The following is an 18,801-nucleotide window of genomic DNA, read 5'->3' on the forward strand; positions in this document are numbered from 1 at the left end:
TCTGGATGTATAGCACCCTCCTCCTCTAGCAGGGAGATTGCTCTCCTCACAGCCACGTTGTGAAGCATGCAGCAGGTCACCACTATTCTACACACCTTGTCAGGGCCATAGTACAGGGATCCCCCAGAGAGATGGAGGCAACGAAATCTAGCCTTCAGGAGACCTATGGTGCGCTCAATCACCCTCCTAGTACGTCCATGGACCTCATTATAATTCCTCTCTGCATCTGTCCTGGGATTTCTCACAGGTGTCAGGAGCCATTGCAATTTGGGGTAGCCAGAATCACCTGCAAAAGTGGTTGAAACAGGACTGTGACAAACTGCCATTATTTGCATACAGCCCGGCTGTCAGCTATGTACTGATCCAGTGTCATACACACTCACCTATGAGCCATCCTCTGTTCCCTTGTAGTTGTTCCATCATGTGTGGCACACTGCTGTTCCTCAGGACAAAGTAATTATGAACGTATCCTGGAAACCTGGAATTTACATGTGAAATGTACTGGTCATCAGTACACACCAATTGTATATTCATTGAGTGGAAGTTCTTTCTGTTCCTGTACACCTGTTCATTCACTCTTGGGGGGATGAGAGCTATGTGGGTGCCATCAATGGCACCTATCACATGGGGAATGTTAGCAAAGGCATAAAATTCAGATTTGATGGCAGGGAGTTCAGGCCTTTGGGGAAACTTGACATATGTCTGCATGTGTTGTATAAATGCATCCAAGAATTTTGACAGGACAAGGCTAAACATTGGCTGTGAGAACTCTGCACCCATGCCCACTGTCATCTGAAATAAGCCTGTAGCCATGAAATGGAGTACAGAGAGCACTTGATCTTCAGTAGGGATGGCATGTTGATTCGGATTAGCCGGTCTCAGTACAGGATCCAGTAAAGCACATAAGTCCTGGATTGTTGTACGATTGAGTCTGTAGATGACAATGATGTGACGTTCCACCATGGTCTCCAAATCAACAAGAGGTCTGTATGCAGATGGGGCCCTCCCTCGCCACAGGGGTCTGTACCTATGGGGAGGAATGAACACATATGAGGGACACACATACACATGCAAATCATATTGTGCATGAATAACTGCTGTACAATACGTAGGTTACACACACAAGCGACATATGATGTACAACTTTTGGGACATGTATGCAGTGATACCTTTGGACTGATGTGAGGAACAGACACTCATGTGGGCAGGCCAATAAGGGCTGGGATCTGAAGGCCCTGAATGGGGCCCATGACCAGGAAATATGTACGTTGTGCTAGCAAAATGGCAGCCTCCTGCCATCCAGATGTGAAGGAGTGGAAGTGACATCATTCCACTGGCTGTAGTTGTCATGGTGGTGGGCGGTGTTCACGGCCGTGTATCCATTCATTGGTTTACATGGTTGTCAATGGGGAAACTGGGCCTATCATGATCGCCGCTGGTGGTGACAGTGTACACTGCCGCAGAGCATACGCCATGTTGTCACCCCAATTTCACTTGACTCCGAATCCCATGCATGCAAGTACTCCACTGAGTGTGCTGCTGTGTCCTGACTCTGGTTACTCCAATGGCACGTGTCACAGGGGAAAGGGCCCTGGCCTTCACCACAGAGGAGCTGAAGAAGCTGGTGGACGGGGTCCTACCCCTGTATGGCAAGTTATATGGGCGACCAGAGAAGCAGGTGAGTTGGCGGTTGTCTTGCACGGGAGTGTGTGATGGTGGCTGATGCCTGTGTGCATGTGTGGTCGATTTGTAACTGCACTGGCGTAGATTGTGTGGCAAGTACTGTTAGTGAGGTGGTAAAATGATCCTGTGAAGTTTCTGTCCCATCGGGGACGACATGTCAGTTGTGTCAGATGGGCATATCCTGACGTCTGTTTTTCTTCTCTGTGTGTCCCATACAGGTCAGCGCCCATCAGAAACGGGACTCTAGCAGGCCATCGCCAGGGAGATGCGGACCCTGGGGGTCTACAACTGGCGGAGCACGTACCGCAGGAAGCGGTGGGAGGACATGCAGCGCTGGGCCAGGAAGACCTGAGAGGCCCAGCTGAGGAGGGCCTCCCAACGAGGAATGGGTGCCCATCAGACCCTGACCCCCCTAATGTCCCGCATTCTGGCGGTGACATATCCAGATTTGGATGGGCACTTGAAGGCAGCACAGCAGCCTCAAGGGGGTGAGTACCAACACTGTTTCATACCACTTTGATGGATGTGTTTGGGTGCTGTGGTATGTATGCTGTCTAGTGCCAGGAACTCTGACAGGTGTCTTACAGCAGTCCTGCCCCCCATGGGCACAGACATGGTTATGGACAGGTCTAAACAGTCACAATAGGCCCTTGGGGATTGATCTTCCTGTACTGTAGGGTTATTTGTGGGCACATGAACTAGTAGGTGCATTGGCTGGTCATGGTCCCCCATGTGTGTAGCCCACACAGTTCATCAGGTCCGTGTTTCATGTGGGAAATGAGTTTTATGCTGGGGTAGTGGCCACTAGTCAGGGCTATAGTCAAGACTATAGTTGTAGGTGCTGCGTGCAGGTGTGTCAGCTGAATGGGAGTGTGTCTGCACCAAGTATGTACATCCATTCAGGTTTTTACAGATTTCTCCCATGATTTCTCCCCACCCCTGTGCTCTTGTGTTCTTTGTGTACATCAGCATCATCTGGCGAGGGAGCAGTGGCACCGGTGAGTTGGGATGCAGTGGCCTACGGTTCCAAGGAGGCAGAGTCGACTGACACCAATGGGACCAGTGGGTTGGAGGGCGAGGGGAGTACTACAGGGGAGGCAACTACCACTGGCGGTAGTGACTCTGATACCTCCTCCAATGGGAGCTCCCTAGCGGTGGCAGACCCTAGTGGGCCCACCCATTCTCTGCCATCTTTCGCCACACCATCACCACCCTCCCAGTTGCTCCCCACCCAGTTGCCCGTGCCCGCTCACCCAGTAGGGTGGGCGTCTCCTTCGCCCCAGGCACCTCATCCCCTGCCCCAGTCAGCTCTGCTACCCTCACGGAGGAGGCCATTGACCTCCTAGGGACGATCTCAGACAAACATCATGAATGCCATCCATGGGCTAGCATACCAGATGCAGCAATGCAATGCATACCTAGAAGGCATTCACTGTGTCATGTCTGGCCTACAGGGATCTTTTCAGGCTCTGGCCTCCTGTTTGATGGCAGCCAGTGTCCCTGGTCTTTCCATCCTCCCTCCAACCACCTATACCCCTTTCATCACCCCACCCCCTTCACCCATCCCAAGCATGCATTCAGACAGCCATGCACACACATCAACACACAAGTAGCACACAGAGAAACACAAGCACCACACTTTCCACCAAAGGCATACACACAGCCAACATACAAAGCCACACACAACAACATCCACTTCCCCCAGTGTGTCCACCTATCCCGCCTCCCTGTCTGTCCCCTCGACATGCACACCCATGAGCAGTGCACCCTCAGTCACTGCTGCTGGCCCCATTCTTGCAGTCACCACAACATCTGACATCCAGTCATCCACACCAGACACCACACCTGCACTCACCACAATGACATTGACTGACACATACAGCACACTCACCAGACCTGCAGACACCCAGAAAACATCTGTGTAAACTGGCAGCCTGTCTTGTCCTACTGTGTCCATCACCCTCCTCCGAAGACACTCGAACGTTCCCAGACACCCACCCAACACACATCCACCACACATCAGCATACTGTACAGGCATCTACATCCACGTCCAGAACACCTACACCTGTTACAAGCACTCCCTCTACCTCCACTCCCACACCTTCCTCCATATCCCCCCCAGCTGACCCTAAAAAACGTTTTGTGTCCCATGTTGACCTGTTCAAACCCACTGACCCCCCGTCTTGTCCCTAAACGTGCCCATCTCCTTGCCCTGTCCACTCCTGCCTCGTCTAACTCTGTACCAGTCTGCCCTTCCTATTACCGTGCCCCTTCCCCAGAGAGGAAGAAGCCCTGTGCTGCCCCAGGACCCTTCTTCCACCCCCGGTCCAAGCCTGCCCAAGGGTAGGTTGCTCCCCCTGCCGCTGCAGCTCCTCCAGGTTCCTGAGTTCCTGAGACCCACCTCACAGTAAGTACCCCCCACCTCCCAGCCCCTCGCTCTGCCCCGCGCTACTCACCCTCTCTCCTGCTTCTTTTCTTCTTTTCTTCTTCTCTGTTCTTCCTCCTCGCTCCTCCTCTGTAATCTTCTTCTGTACTCTTCTTTTCCCCATCTTCTCTCTTCTTCTCTTCTTCCTCATCTTCTTCTGTGGTCTTCTGCCCTCTGTTCTTCGTTTTCTGTATCTTCTTCTGTGTTCTTCTGTGTTCTTCTGTGTTCCTCTGTGTTCCTCTGTGTTCCTCTGTGTTCTTCTCTGTTCTTCTGTGTTTTTCTGTGTTTCTTCTGTTCTTCCGGTCTTCCTTTCTTCTGTTCTTCTGTTCTTCTGTTCTTCTGTTCTTCTGTTCTTCTGGTCTTCTGTCTTCTATCTTCTGCCTTCGGCTCTTCTGCCTCCTCCGTCTTCTTCTCCCCGCGCCTGCCCTCCTGCTCCTGCCTCATCCCCCTCTTTCACTCGCATCCCCCCCTCTATCTCCCCTATTTAACCCGTTCACTATCTACCTCCCTCACTCCTCCTATCTACCTATCTCTCTATCTCTCTATCCCACTATCTAACTCCCTCACTCTCCACCTCCTCCTATCTTCCTATCTTTCTATCTATTTCTCTATCTATCGATTTCTCTATCTACCTATTTTCTCTATCTATTTCTCTATCTCTCCCCCCCTCCCGCCACCCCCTCTATTACCTATCTTCCTATCCTCTCACTCTACCTCTCACCCTCACCCACCTCTACAACTCCCCCTCCCCTATCTTTACAACCCTACTCCTATCTTTCTCCCTAATCTCCTAAACCTCCTAACACTCACCCCTCTCCACCCTTAAACCCCACTCCCCCAGCTCTTCTCACTCTTCCTGCCCCCCCTCCTTCGCGCTTTCCCGCCGCGACCTCCTGGACGCCCCCGCCCCCCAGCTCCCATTCGCCCCCAGCTGACCCCTCCCCCCCTCCTACCTCATATGGCGGCCGCTGCGCGACAGTGGTAGCGACCCTTGACCCAAGGGTAGGTCGCTCCCCCTCCCGCTGCAGCTCCTCCAGCTCCTCAGGTTCCTGAGTTCCTGAGACCCACCTCACAGTAAGTACCCCCACCTCCCAGCCCCTCGCTCTGCCCCGCGCTACTCACCCTCTCTCCTGCTCCTGCTTCTTTTCTTCTTTTCTTCTTCTCTGTTCTTCCTCCTCGCTCCTCGTCTGTAATCTTCTTCTGTACTCTTCTTTTCCCCGTTTTCTCTCTTCTTCTCTTCTTCCTCATCTTCTTCTGTGGTCTTCTGCCCTCTGTTCTTCGTTTTTTGTATCTTCTTCTGTGTTCTTCTGTGTTCTTCTGTGTTCCTCTGTGTTCCTCTGTGTTCTTCTGTGTTCTTCTCTGTTCTTCTGTGTTTTTCTGTGTTTCTTCTGTTCTTCCGGTCTTCCTTTCTTCTGTTCTTCTGTTCTTCTGTTCTTCTGTTCTTCTGGTCTTCCGGTCTTCTGGTCTTCTGTCTTCTATCTTCTGCCTTCGGCTCTTCTGCCTCCTCCGTCTTCTTCTCCCCGCGCCTGCCCTCCTGCTCCTGCCTCATCCCCCTCCCTCACTCGCATCCCCCCCTCTGTCTCCCCCATCTAACCCGTTCACTATCTACCTCCCTCACTCCTCCTATCTACCTATCTCTCTATCTCTCTATCCCACTATCTAACTCCCTCACTCTTCACCTCCTCCTATCTTCCTATCTCTCTATCTATTTCTCTATCTATCGATTTCTCTATCTACCTATTTTCTCTATCTATTAATCTATCTCTCCCGCCACCCCCTCTATTACCTATCTTCCTATCCTCTCACTCTTCCTCTCACCCTCACCCACCTCTACAACCCCCCTCCCCTATCTTCACAACCCTACTCCTATCTTTCTCCCTAATCTCCTAAACCTCCTAACACTCACCCCCCTCCACCCTCAAACCCCCCTCCCCCAGCTCTTCTCACTCTACCTGTCCCCCACCTCCCTCGCGCTTTCCCGCCGCGACCTCCTGCATGCCCCCGCCCCCCAGCTCCCATTCGCCCCCAGCTGACCCCTCCCCCCCTCCTACCTCATATGGCGGCCGCTGCGCGACAGTGGTAGCGACCCTTGACCCAAGGGTAGGTCGCTCCCCCTGCCGCTGCAGCTCCTCCAGCTCCTCCAGGTTCCTGAGTTCCTGAGACCCACCTCACAGTAAGTACCCCCCACCTCCCAGCCCCTCGCTCTGCCCCGCGCTACTCACCCTCACTCCTGCTCCTGCTTCTTTTCTTCTTTTCTTCTTCTCTGTTCTTCCTCCTCGCTCCTCGTCTGTAATCTTGTTCTGTACTCTTCTTTTCCCCGTCTTCTCTCTTCTTCTCTTCTTCCTCATCTTCTTCTGTGGTCTTCTGCCCTCTGTTCTTCGTTTTCTGTATCTTCTTCTGTGATCTTCTGTGTTCCTCTGTGTTCCTCTGTGTTCTTCTGTGTTCTTCTGTGTTCTTCTCTGTTCTTCTGTGTTTTTCTGTGTTTCTTCTGTTCTTCCGGTCTTCCTTTCTTCTGTTCTTCTGTTCTTCTGTTCTTCTGTTCTTCTGTTTTTCTGTTCTTCTGTTCTTCTGGTCTTCTGGTCTTCTGTCTTCTATCTTCTGCCTTCGGCTCTTCTGCCTCCTCCGTCTTTCTTTCCCCGCGCCTGCCCTCCTGCTCCTGCCTCATCCCCCTCCCTCACTCGCATCCCCCCCTCTATCTCCCCTATCTAAGCCGTTCACTATCTACCTCCCTCACTCCTCCTATCTACCTATCTCTCTATCTCTCTATCCCACTATCTAACTCCCTCACTCTCCACCTCCTCCTATCTTCCTATCTCTCTATCTATTTTTCTATCTATCGATTTCTCTATCTACCTATTTTCTCTATCTATTTCTCTATCTCTCCCCCCTCCCGCCACCCCCTCTATTACCTATCTTCCTATCCTCTCACTCTACCTCTCACCCTCACCCACCTCTACAACTCCCCCTCCCCTATCTTCACAACCCTACTCCTATCTTTCTCCCTAATCTCCTAAACCTCCTAACACTCACCCCCCTCCACCCTTAAACCCCCCTCCTCCAGCTCTTCTCACTCTACCTGTCCCCCCCTCCCTCGCGTTTTCCCGCCGCGACCTCCTGCACGCCCCGCCCCCCAGCTCCCATTCGCCCCCAGCTGACCCCTCCCCCCCTCCTACTTTATATGGCGGCCGCTGCGCGACAGTGGTAGCAACCCTTGACCCAAGGGTAGGTCGCTCCCCCTGCCGCTGCAGCTCCTCCAGCTCCTCCAGGTTCCTGAGTTCCTGAGACCCACCTCACAGTAAGTACCCCCCACCTCCCAGCCCCTCGCTCTGCCCCGCGCTACTCACCCTCTCTCCTGCTTCTTTTCTTCTTTTCTTCTTCTCTGTTCTTCCTCCTCGCTCCTCGTCTGTAATCTTCTTCTGTACTCTTCTTTTCCCCGTCTTCTCTCTTCTTCTCTTCTTCCTCATCTTCTTCTGTGGTCTTCTGCCCTCTGTTCTTCGTTTTTTGTATCTTCTTCTGTGTTCTTCTGTGTTCCTCTGTGTTCCTCTGTGTTTCTCTGTGTTCTTCTGTGTTCTTCTGTGTTTTTCTGTGTTTCTTCTGTTCTTCCGGTCTTCCTTTCTTCTGTTCTTCCGGTCTTCCTTTCTTCTGTTCTTCTGTTCTTCTGTTCTTCTGTTCTTCTGTTCTTCTGTTCTTCCGGTCTTCTGGTCTTCTGTCTTCTATCTTCTGCCTTCGGCTCTTCTGCCTCCTCCGTCTTCTTCTCCCCGCGCCTGCCCTCCTGCTCCTGCCTCATCCCCCTCCCTCACTCGCATCCCCCCCTCTATCTCCCCTATCTAAGCCGTTCACTATCTACCTCCCTCACTCCTCCTATCTACCTATCTCTCTATCTCTCTATCCCACTATCTAACTCCCTCACTCTCCACCTCCTCCTATCTTCCTATCTCTCTATTTATTTCTCTATCTATCGATTTCTCTATCTACCTATTTTCTCTATCTATTTCTCTATCTCTCCCCCCCTCCCGCCACCCCCTCTATTACCTATCTTCCTATCCTCTCACTCTACCTCTCACCCTCACCCACCTCTACAACCCCCCCTCCCCTATCTTCACAACCCTACTCCTATCTTTCTCCCTAATCTCCTAAACCTCCTAACACTCACCCCCCTCCACCCTTAAGCCCCCCTCCCCCAGCTCTTCTCACTCTACCTGTCGCCCCCTCCCTCGCGCTTTCCCGCCGCGACATCCTGCACGCCCCCGCCCCCCAGCTCCCATTCGCCCCCAGCTGACCCCTCCCCCCCCTCCTACCTCATATGGCGGCCGCTGCGCGACAGTGGTAGCGACCCTTGACCCAAGGGTAGGTCGCTCCCCCTGCTGCAGCAGCTCCTCCAGCTCCTCCAGGTTCCTGAGTTCCTGAGACCCACCTCACAGTAAGTACCCCCCACCTCCCAGCCCCTCGCTCTGCCCCGCGCTACTCACCCTCTCTCCTGCTCCTGCTTCTTTTCTTCTTCTCTGTTCTTCCTCCTCGCTCCTCGTCTGTAATCTTTTTCTGTACTCTTCTTTTCCCCATCTTCTCTCTTCTTCTCTTCTTCCTCATCTTCTTCTGTGGTCTTCTGCCCTCTGTTCTTCGTTTTCTGTATCTACTTCTGTTTTCTTCTGTGTTCCTCTGTGTTCCTCTGTGTTCTTTTGTGTTCTTCTGTGTTCTTCTCTGTTCTTCTGTGTTTTTCTGTGTTTCTTCTGTTCTTCCGGTCTTCTGTTCTTCTGTTCTTCTGTTCTTCTCTTCTTCTGTTCTTCTGTTCTTCCGGCCTTCTGGTCTTCTGTCTTCTATCTTCTGCCTTCGGCTCTTCTGCCTCCTCCGTCTTCCTCTCCCCGCGCCTGCCCTCCTGCTCCTGCCTCATCCCCCTCCCTCACTCGCATCACCCCCTCTATCTCCCCTATCTAACCCGTTCACTATCTACCTTCCTCACTCCTCCTATCTACCTATCTACCTATCTCTCTATCCCACTATCTAACTCCCTCACTCTCCACCTCCTCCTATCTTCCTATCTCTCTATCTATTTCTCTATCTATCGATTTCTCTATCTACCTATTTTCTCTATCTATTTCTCTATCTCTCCCCCCCTCCCGCCACCCCCTCTATTACCTATCTTCCTATCCTCTCACTCTACCTCTCACCCTCACCCACCTCTACAACTCCCCCTCCCCTATCTTCACAACCCTACTCCTATCTTTCTCCCTAATCTCCTAAACCTCCTAACACTCACCCCCCTCCACCCTTAAACCACCCTCCCTCAGCTCTTCTCACTCTACCTGTCCCCCCCTCCCTCGCGCTTTCCCGCCGCGACCTCCTGCACGCCCCCGCCCCCCAGCTCCCATTCGCCCCCAGCTGACCCCTCCCCCCTCCTACCTCATATGGCGGCCGCTGCGCGACAGTGGTAGCGACCCTTGACCCAAGGGTAGGTCGCTCCCCCTGCCGCTGCAGCTCCTCCAGCTCCTCCAGGTTCCTGAGTTCCTGAGACCCACCTCACAGTAAGTACCCCCCACCTCCCAGCCCCTCGCTCTGCCCCGCGCTACTCACCCTCTCTCCTGCTCCTGCTTCTTTTCTTCTTTTCTTCTTCTCTGTTCTTCCTCCTCGCTCCTCGTCTGTAATCTTCTTCTGTACTCTTCTTTTCCCCGTTTTCTCTCTTCTTCTCTTCTTCCTCATCTTCTTCTGTGGTCTTCTGCCCTCTGTTCTTCGTTTTTTGTATCTTCTTCTGTGTTCTTCTGTGTTCCTCTGTGTTCCTCTGTGTTCTTCTGTGTTCTTCTCTGTTCTTCTGTGTTTTTCTGTGTTTCTTCTGTTCTTCCGGTCTTCCTTTCTTCTGTTCTTCTGTTCTTCTGTTCTTCTGTTCTTCTGGTCTTCCGGTATTCTGGTCTTCTGTCTTCTATCTTCTGCCTTCGGCTCTTCTGCCTCCTCCGTCTTCTTCTCCCCGCGCCTGCCCTCCTGCTCCTGCCTCATCCCCCTCCCTCACTCGCATCCCCCCCTCTACCTCCCCCATCTAACCCGTTCACTATCTACCTCCCTCACTCCTCCTATCTACCTAGCTCTCTATCTCTCTATCCCACTATCTAACTCCCTCACTCTCCACCTCCTCCTATCTTCCTATCTCTCTATCTATCTATCGATTTCTCTATCTACATATTTTCTCTATCTATTTCTCTATCTCTCCCCCCCTCCCGCCACCCCCTCTATTACCTGCACTAGCATCAAAATCTTTGACACTAGTGCAGCAAAGTGTCTCAGTAGCACCAAAAATGTTGACTTTATTGGCCTAACGTGTGCCATGGTGTGCCGTATTATAAATATGGCGCACCCACAGTGTTGTTAGGTGGGGCAGGGGCGACACAAGGAAACTTGTGCATCAATTTCTTGTAAATATGTCCCTAAGTGCCAGTTTACATCACTTTTGTGATGTAAACCTGGGACAAAGTGTTAGCAAATCTGCCCCTGGTTGTGTGACTCCCTGATGTTTCCCATTCATGGCACCATAAAAGTCCTCTTAGCACCAGGGATCATCTTAGAGAAAGGAAACAATAAATATGGAGGAGCACATTGAAGAATTTAACTCACATTCTGCATCTTAGATGAGCTAAAACCCATTAACCACAAAGAAACAGTTATTCTCCATAACAAGAGAATTTACAGGATCAGTACACAGTAGCCTGCTGTCTAACTTGCTTGTTGTTGGAAAATGGGTTATTGGTAAGGGCAGGTAAGTACCTACACTTAGCAATAGGCCACTAACCTCCACTTAGATCTAGTTAGGTCTCAATAAATTAAATCCAGCTCAACCCTTGTTTGGTTGGCAATGAGTGACAAGGCTTAACTTAGGAGACTTGTTTGTAAAGCATTTAAAAATCACAAAACAGTAAATAAGTAAAATACAAAACACAATAAAAATCCGACACCAATTGATAAAAATAGATTATATTTGTATCTTTAAAATCACACCAAAATGACTAAAATCAGATAAGGGGAACGGGAGATATGAATTTTTCAAGAACTAGCGCTCAAAGGGTTCAAAAAGGTTACACTGGAAAGTAAGACCAAGTCCAAAGTTCAGGCCACCCATGAGGTAACACTGTCACACTTACTTTCAGAAGTGTTTCTTGATTCAGGAAAGTGGTCCACAGCACCAGCCAAGGATTCAGAGGCTCTGGTTTGCCTCTTGGTGTCTGGGACTACAACACCCACAATGTACCTCTTCAACTTATGGAGCTGCTCCAAACATCTCCAAACTTCTGGGTCTTCTTCCAGAGGTCCTTTTTTGGGTCCTTGAAGTATCCACAACATGATCCAAGGTTCCAGAAGCCCTGGGTTGTTTCTTGGGAGTTGGGACTACACTTCCCAGACTGCACCTGGTCCGAATCCTCAAATGGCCACTGGACTCTGGTCTTCTGGGCACTGCTTGCAGGACATGATGCAGGGGACCCTTGGCAGCGTTTTTGTACCTGTAGCAAACAGCGAGTCCTTCCTAGAACCAGTTGAAGCCAGGCAAAGTCCTTCTTGTGGTGAAGCCCAAGTGTGCAGCTGGTGCTGTCCTTCAGAGTGCAGTGTCCAGGTGCAGGTCAGGGGTCCAGCAGGGCAGTCCTTCTTCTTCGGATGTTCTTCCTTGTAGGGATCTGGTAGGGATCTGAGGTGTGGGTGCAGCTCTGCCAGCCTTATCCTTGCTCCTGGGTGAAAAACAGGTGGGTCCTGGTTCTCCAACCAGATGCAGGGCCCTTCCCCCTATGATGACCACTTCCTGGGAAGTGTGCCAAAAATCAATCTCAAGGAGCAACATTCTTTAAAACTCCATCATGGCTGAAACTTATTTTTGGAGGTTACATCTGGCTGAGCCCACTTACTGGTGTGAGTAAAAATCTTAAACACACCTCTTGCCTTCCCTCTCATAATCTAATCAAGGGGCACCTAATTGTCTGGGGTTGCAGGATGTGAGGGAGGTGCTGGGCTACTCCAAATGTCCTTCCCTGCCTTTGAAGACCAGTTTAGCAGCCCTCCCACTTCCTGCTTATCCATGTTCTGAAGTAGTTTTCCTTCTACAGGCACATTCCTTTGTGTTCAGCCCAGGCTACTTCACACCTAATCAAGGCAGCCTGGCCAAACAGAGCAGAGCACTACAGGGCTGAAGTTGGCAACTTTTTAGTTAGAGTTTAAAACTCTTTGCCTAAACAATTTATATTAAATCCAACAATTGTAAGTTGTGGGATTTATTATAACGATTATTTCATACCAAACTTGAGGTATCTGACACTTAAGGGTACTTTGTTAATTAAAATAAAGTCTCCCCATTTTAGCCCATGGAGGCCATTCACTACAGTGAGGAAACAACTAATTTGTCTGTTTTACCTCACCAGGGATTATAAAACAATTGTTATAAGGTCCCTGCTTATAGTTAAATGGCACCCAACCCTAGGGGCACATAGGGCACACCTTAAGGGTGACCTATATGTACAAATAAGGTAGTTAAAGACTTTGGAAGTACTTTTGATTCCAAACTCGAATTTGCATGTAACTTTAATTTAAAAGCAGCCAGCAAGGCAGGCTTGCCTTGAAAATGACCCTGGACACCTCAGCAGTGCACCTATGGGTGCACTACCTATGCTGGGGTCCCTAAACCTACATGCACTACAATATACTAGGGACTTATAGGTAGGCTGGCATAGGCAATTATAATTAACCTAATTTGCATTCTGATTTTACACAGAGCAAAGGCCTTGGGACTGGTTAGCAGTACACAGGGCACCATCAGAGTCAGGAAAACACCAGCAAAAAGTGCAAAGTGGAGGCAAAAAGTTCGGGCGGCTCTGCAATCAGCCCTGTTTTCTCACACAAGCTCACCCCCAGCCCACACGCCCAGGAGACTCAGCCGCACCCTAGGAGAGTCTTCTTGGCTTGTCAGGTGAGGAAGACAGTGAAAAAACTGGCTGTCCCTTTGCAGGATCTACTCTGCCTTACATCCTCCTCTCCTGGTCACTCCCTGTGGGTAGTGAACCCATCCTAACAGTGAAAGGACCCATTTTAAACTTCCTCCTCTCTCTCTGTCATCTTAGGTAGTGAGGTGCCCACCTCCCCTATCCCTAAATTTGCTAGGGCAACACCCAAACTTGAGCAATCCCACCATGACCAACAGGGTCAGGGGGCCTAACTTGCTTTTGGCCCTGTGGTCTGCCTCCCAGACCAAGTGCAATGCTGCAATGAAGGCCATCACCCAGCAGAGGGTACTGACAGCTGTCAGCACCCAGAACCACACCCTAAGCTCTCCACTGACAGGTGGGTGAGCTGCTTTAGAGGCAACTGTGGGGTCCTGGCACCTCTCTTGTTGTCTAGAGTGGGGGGCTACCACCTCCTGTGGTAGACACCCTCCTTCCACTCTCCCTTCTGTCAGTGCAAGGGCAAAACCCTGTATCTGGACAGCTGCTTGACTACCCAGGACTTCTTTGGGGTCAGGTGAGGCCTCACCAGTGCCAACTCTGCCCCCCCCACTGGGGAAGAAAGCCTTTGGCTCCCTGGAACTCTATTTAAGAGTGGCCTAACCTTCCTTTTCTTCTTTCCTTTTCTTGGGGACCCATGTCTCCTATCTGTAGGGACTAGCTCCCCAGGACTTTGGGTTTGGGGCGCCCTGGCCCACTGCCCCATCTGGGACCAGACTAACCTCTGGGAGGTCATTTCCCAGGATACAATCCAGGGGGAGGTCAGCACTGACTACCACCCTAAACCAGTCAAGGACACCCTCCCTCTCTAGGAGCACTATGGCTACAGGTTTGGATGTAACCTTCCCTGTGGCTATCCTGACTCTCCTTGTCTCCTCTGGGACATACATGTCTGGGGTCACCAACCTGTCACTCACTATGGTGTGACTGGCACAGGTGTCTCTCAGGCCAGTGGTCAGGATCCCATTCACCTGAATGGGGTGAAAGTGCCTACTCCCACCCTCCAGGATCACCAGCTTACCATCTGGTCCTGTCTCCCAGCCCAATGGTATGAGAACTACATCATCTGAGGATTCGTCCTCCGTGGCTACACTGGACAGCCCAGTGCGAACCACCTTCCTTAGACAGGCCGCATCCCCCCTAAAGTGACCTGTCTGCTGACAGTCAAAGCAAGCCTTGCCGTCCAAGAGCTTTTTCAACCCTCAGTCTCCCTACCTCTGCTTGTCAGAGTGGGAGTGGGATTTATTCCCCTCCTTCTTAGGGTTGTGGGGTACAGAGGGAGTCTCTGTGGTGGGCTTACCACATCCCTTCTTAGGTTTTTGGGGACTTGACCCTCCGTTCTCGGAGTCTCCCCCCGGGATTTGACAACCACCCTGGTTCTCAACCACTCATCAGCTGCCTCCCCCAGCTCTCGAGGTTAGGTCAGCTTAGAGTCCACTAGATGCTGGCGTAACCTTTCTTGGATACAATTGGTCAAGATGTGCTCTCTCATGATCAAATTGTTTAACTCCTCATAAGTATTTACTTTATTTCCATGTATCCAGCCCTCTAGTGCCTTAAGTGAGGTGTCTACAAAGTCAACACGAGACTGGGTATTAACCTTCTGGATGTCCCTGAATTCATCCTATACTGTTCTGGTGTCAGACCAAACTTCTTGGTTAAGCACCTTTTCATACTAGGGTACGAATCTGCCTCCTCCCCACTTATAGTTAGAAGCCTATCCCTCCCAGTGTTGGGGACCAACTCCCATAGAAGTGAACCCCAGTATTGTGGCCTAACCCTTCTCATTCAGAGTGCCCTCTCAAAGGCCTCTAACCACTTGCCAATGTCATCCCCCTCTACATAAGCAGGAACCACCCCATTGGATAGTCTGGGACAAAAAAAAACACCCATGGACATCTCAACTTCTCTGTTGCTGCCACCATCTCTCTGTTCAATTCTTGCCTACTTCTCCTTCTCTAGGGCCATCTTCTCTGCCTCCAAAGCTATGAGGGCTACCTGGGCCTCAAGTTCCCTTTCCCTGAGGTCCAGTTCTGCTTCCTCTCGGTCTGATACCAAAGACCCTCCCCTTCCACTAGCTCTGGATGGGGCCCTTGCTGCTGAGATTACAGTGAGGCAATCATCCTCCTCCTCCTGAAAGGTGGAGAGGACATCTTCCCTCTCCCTTCCTAGCAGCAGATAATTACTTTTCTGCACAACACCCTAAGCTCAGCTGCAGTAAGTGCGGGTAGGCTAGCCAGATCAAGCTCCATGGTCTCCCTTAAGTTGTATGTCACTTAAAAAAAAAACTTTGGCGCCAATTGATCAGAACAATTTAGAAAAATAAAAAATGAAGTAATTAAAAAGAATTAGTAAAAACTTGAAAAATCAAAAATACTTTTGCTCCAGGTCAATTTAGAGGATTTTTAACTTATTTCACTTAAAACTGTAATGTGATATTAAACACAAGTACTGGATCCCACCACTGCACACCAAACATGTTGGAAAGTGGGTTATTGGTAAGGGCAGGTAAGAACCTACGCTTACAGGCTGTCTAAACAAAATATCCTTTAAAGAGCTGCTGTTCCTATATGTAAACATAGGGCGTGATGTTACCAAATTCCCAATTGCTTGGTTAGATTTTACCAAATACCAATATTTACCAATATTTATTCAAAATATGTGTAACTTTTTCTGATTCATTATCAAATGTGGTAATCAGCAGAATCATATTATTGTTTTAATTTTTCCTATTTTCATCCAGTATCATCAAAAGGCTCTCTCTAGGAATCAACTTTACATTTCCCACTGCCACTTTGATAACATGTCTAGGATATCCTCTTGCTCTGAATCTTTTGATTATGGCAGCTTGTTCCAATTCATAGTCTTTTGCAGTACTACCATCCCTCTTAGTGCGGAGCAATTCCCCATAGGGGATGCTCCACTTGAGTCTAGTAGGGTGATGACTCTGAGCATACTACTACCAGTGGTGTCTGCATGCCTGTGTGGTCAATACATGTAAAAAAGATACCACATCTATCGTAACCATGATTTACTCCATGGAATGTGTTGTACCTTGTTTTATCCTTTGACATGTATACATTTTATATCCTAACAACACACCATTACAAAACTTATATTTCTAAAAAAAAAAAACATTGTAAGACAAAGCAGTGTGTCCCCCTATTTTTGTCAAGGTAATTTATATTAAACAGTGTTCTCATATAAACTATCCAAAATTGCTCAAGATGGAAATGAGTGGCAGGGAAGCATTTTGCATATCTCCTTCTTTTCCAATACTCAATGTGATTTTGCATACAAGTACTCCCTTAAGGGTGACAAAGTAGGTAGTCAGAACTGGGGATTCTACTCCATTAAAGTGCTCCATTAAAATCAGGTTTGCGTAAATGTGTTGACAGTGATACCCACCGAAATAAAGAGCCAAAGTGCAGATACATGCCAAATAAGGTCATAATGGAATAATGGCCTACCTCAAAATTTCACTATAAAAATGGGAAACACATCAAATAATCAACACTTAAAGTTTTAGACAATAACTATAGCAGCAACTGTCACTGTAAAGAATCATAAGGTGTATCTTGCTAAACCTGAGATTTACTCAACTTAAGTTTAGTTTGGATCACCATAATAAATATAGCAGCAGTTGTCAATGTTTAAAATCATAAAGTATACCTTGCTAAATCTCAACTACAGTCCCCAATTGGAGCATGTTTCTATCTCCGTTTGCAGTATATGTGCAAATAGCAAAATATAAAATATGTGTTAAAAAATTCTGATATAGTGTCAAAAGTGCTTCTTTATATATCTGTGTAGAGCAGCCAATGCACAATAAATCAACTTATTTTCTTCTGCGTACATTAGATAACTGCCAATGTCACTGCTGTACAACTAGCATCTGATCAAATACATTATATAAGAGCAATGACCGAGTCTCATGATAAAATTGCTTATACTTATCACCAAGAGAGTGTGTCACAGCCTGACCCCAAATAAGCTATTATGTGTACACATAATCCATGATAAAGTGTGCAAATATGCAGAAGGTGCAAACCAGTTAATATGACAATCTTCTCTTCACATTGATCAGTAGATATTATGATTCAAAGTGTTGCAAATGCACAATAAGTAGTCACGCAATATCAAATTTCCCAATGGACAAATTATGTCTCCTCTATCGGTACCTGTATAAGTGCAAAAGACAATGCAGATAAGGTGCAAAAGAGGAATATTATCATGAAAAATGTAAACCCAATATGGTGAAAAAATTGTTAAAATGGGGCTATCTATGGATCAGCGCTCACCCTCTTCCAAAGTGCAAACAAATAACTAATTCATCATTTTCATAGCAGGATTAGATTACTGTCTCATTAGCATGGCCTCTAAAAATTGACAAAAGGTCATCAATCAAGTCATCACAAGGTTGTAGAACATCAGATACATGGGTTTTTCAGCTCAATATATGTTCTGTTGTAAACAATCGTCTGCAGTGAATCAGTGTTCTAAATCTACATTCCAGGCTCTAACTAAATGCTGTCCCTCTTACATATGTATGTGCACTTCTGCATTCAAATTATGTCCCCAGCGCTTCTCATTTCCCAAAAGGATAATCATTTTCAAGCACATCTGTTCCGCTAAAGTTATACATACGCCTTTTGCATGGATGGACCTTAATAGGCTTGATGCTATAATAGCTTCAGCTGCTATGATTACTCTGGTGCACCTCCCAAAAGCGTTTGGCCATGGGATGGTTTCTGACTTGATTTTTATGACCCTGGGGTGTTCATGGATGCATATCTTCACTTTGTTACTGGCGCTTCCCATGTATCGCACCTGACAGTCACAGTCAAGAAAATAGACAACAAATCCAGTGTCATTCATAATTCTCTCCTTTATAGGGCACAACCTGCCCTAAAATGGCCCAAATGTTATCTTGTTTATTCCATACTTGCATGCCTTGCAACTATTGCATTTCTTGAAGCCTAAACTTCTCTTAGTCAGCCACCCCAATTTGTCATTGAAAATAAACATGCTTCTGTTCAAAATGTTGCCCAGTGATTTAGCTTTTCAATATGTGATCTGGGGGTGATGTCCTAGAACTGCGTTTAGGTGTTCATCATGTTCTAAGACATGCCAGTTGTGGACTTAAATCTTGTACGGTGATGTTCATTATTATAGTCCAAGAAAAAACGAATAACGGTCTGGTCTAATTCAGCATCTTGTGTTGTAGCAGAATGGACTTTTGCTTTGCTCCATTTGTTGCTAAACAGCACTCTTCTCCGTTTTTGGACATTACCCTTGGATGTGCATAATTAAATTTTTGGGGTGAATATCCTCTTTCCTGAAACCTTGAATTTATTGCCTTGGCTTCTGTTTGGAATTTACTGTCTGTGGAGCAAATTCTACAGGCTCATGGTAGCTGGATCTAAGGAATGCTCCATTTAAGTGCTTTGGGAGGCCCACTGTTGCCATGTAAGATGGAATTATATGTTGTTTCTTTTTTAAATATACTGGTGTTAACAGTTTCTTCATGTATATCCATACAAACATCCATAAAATGAATGCTGCTGTTGCTCTATTTGGCTGTTAGTTTAATAATGAAGGTGTTACAATTTAATGTGTCAATATATTCATGCAGAAGAGGTTCTTCACAATTCCGTATTAAAAAAGGCCCGTCAATGTTGATAAAATGCACCTAAAGCACGATCCTGTTCATATACTGCACATTGATGTCA

The sequence above is a fragment of the Pleurodeles waltl genome, chromosome 1_2 (genome assembly GCF_031143425.1).
Source record: "Pleurodeles waltl isolate 20211129_DDA chromosome 1_2, aPleWal1.hap1.20221129, whole genome shotgun sequence".
In the NCBI taxonomy this organism is placed as follows: Eukaryota; Metazoa; Chordata; class Amphibia; order Caudata; family Salamandridae; genus Pleurodeles; species Pleurodeles waltl.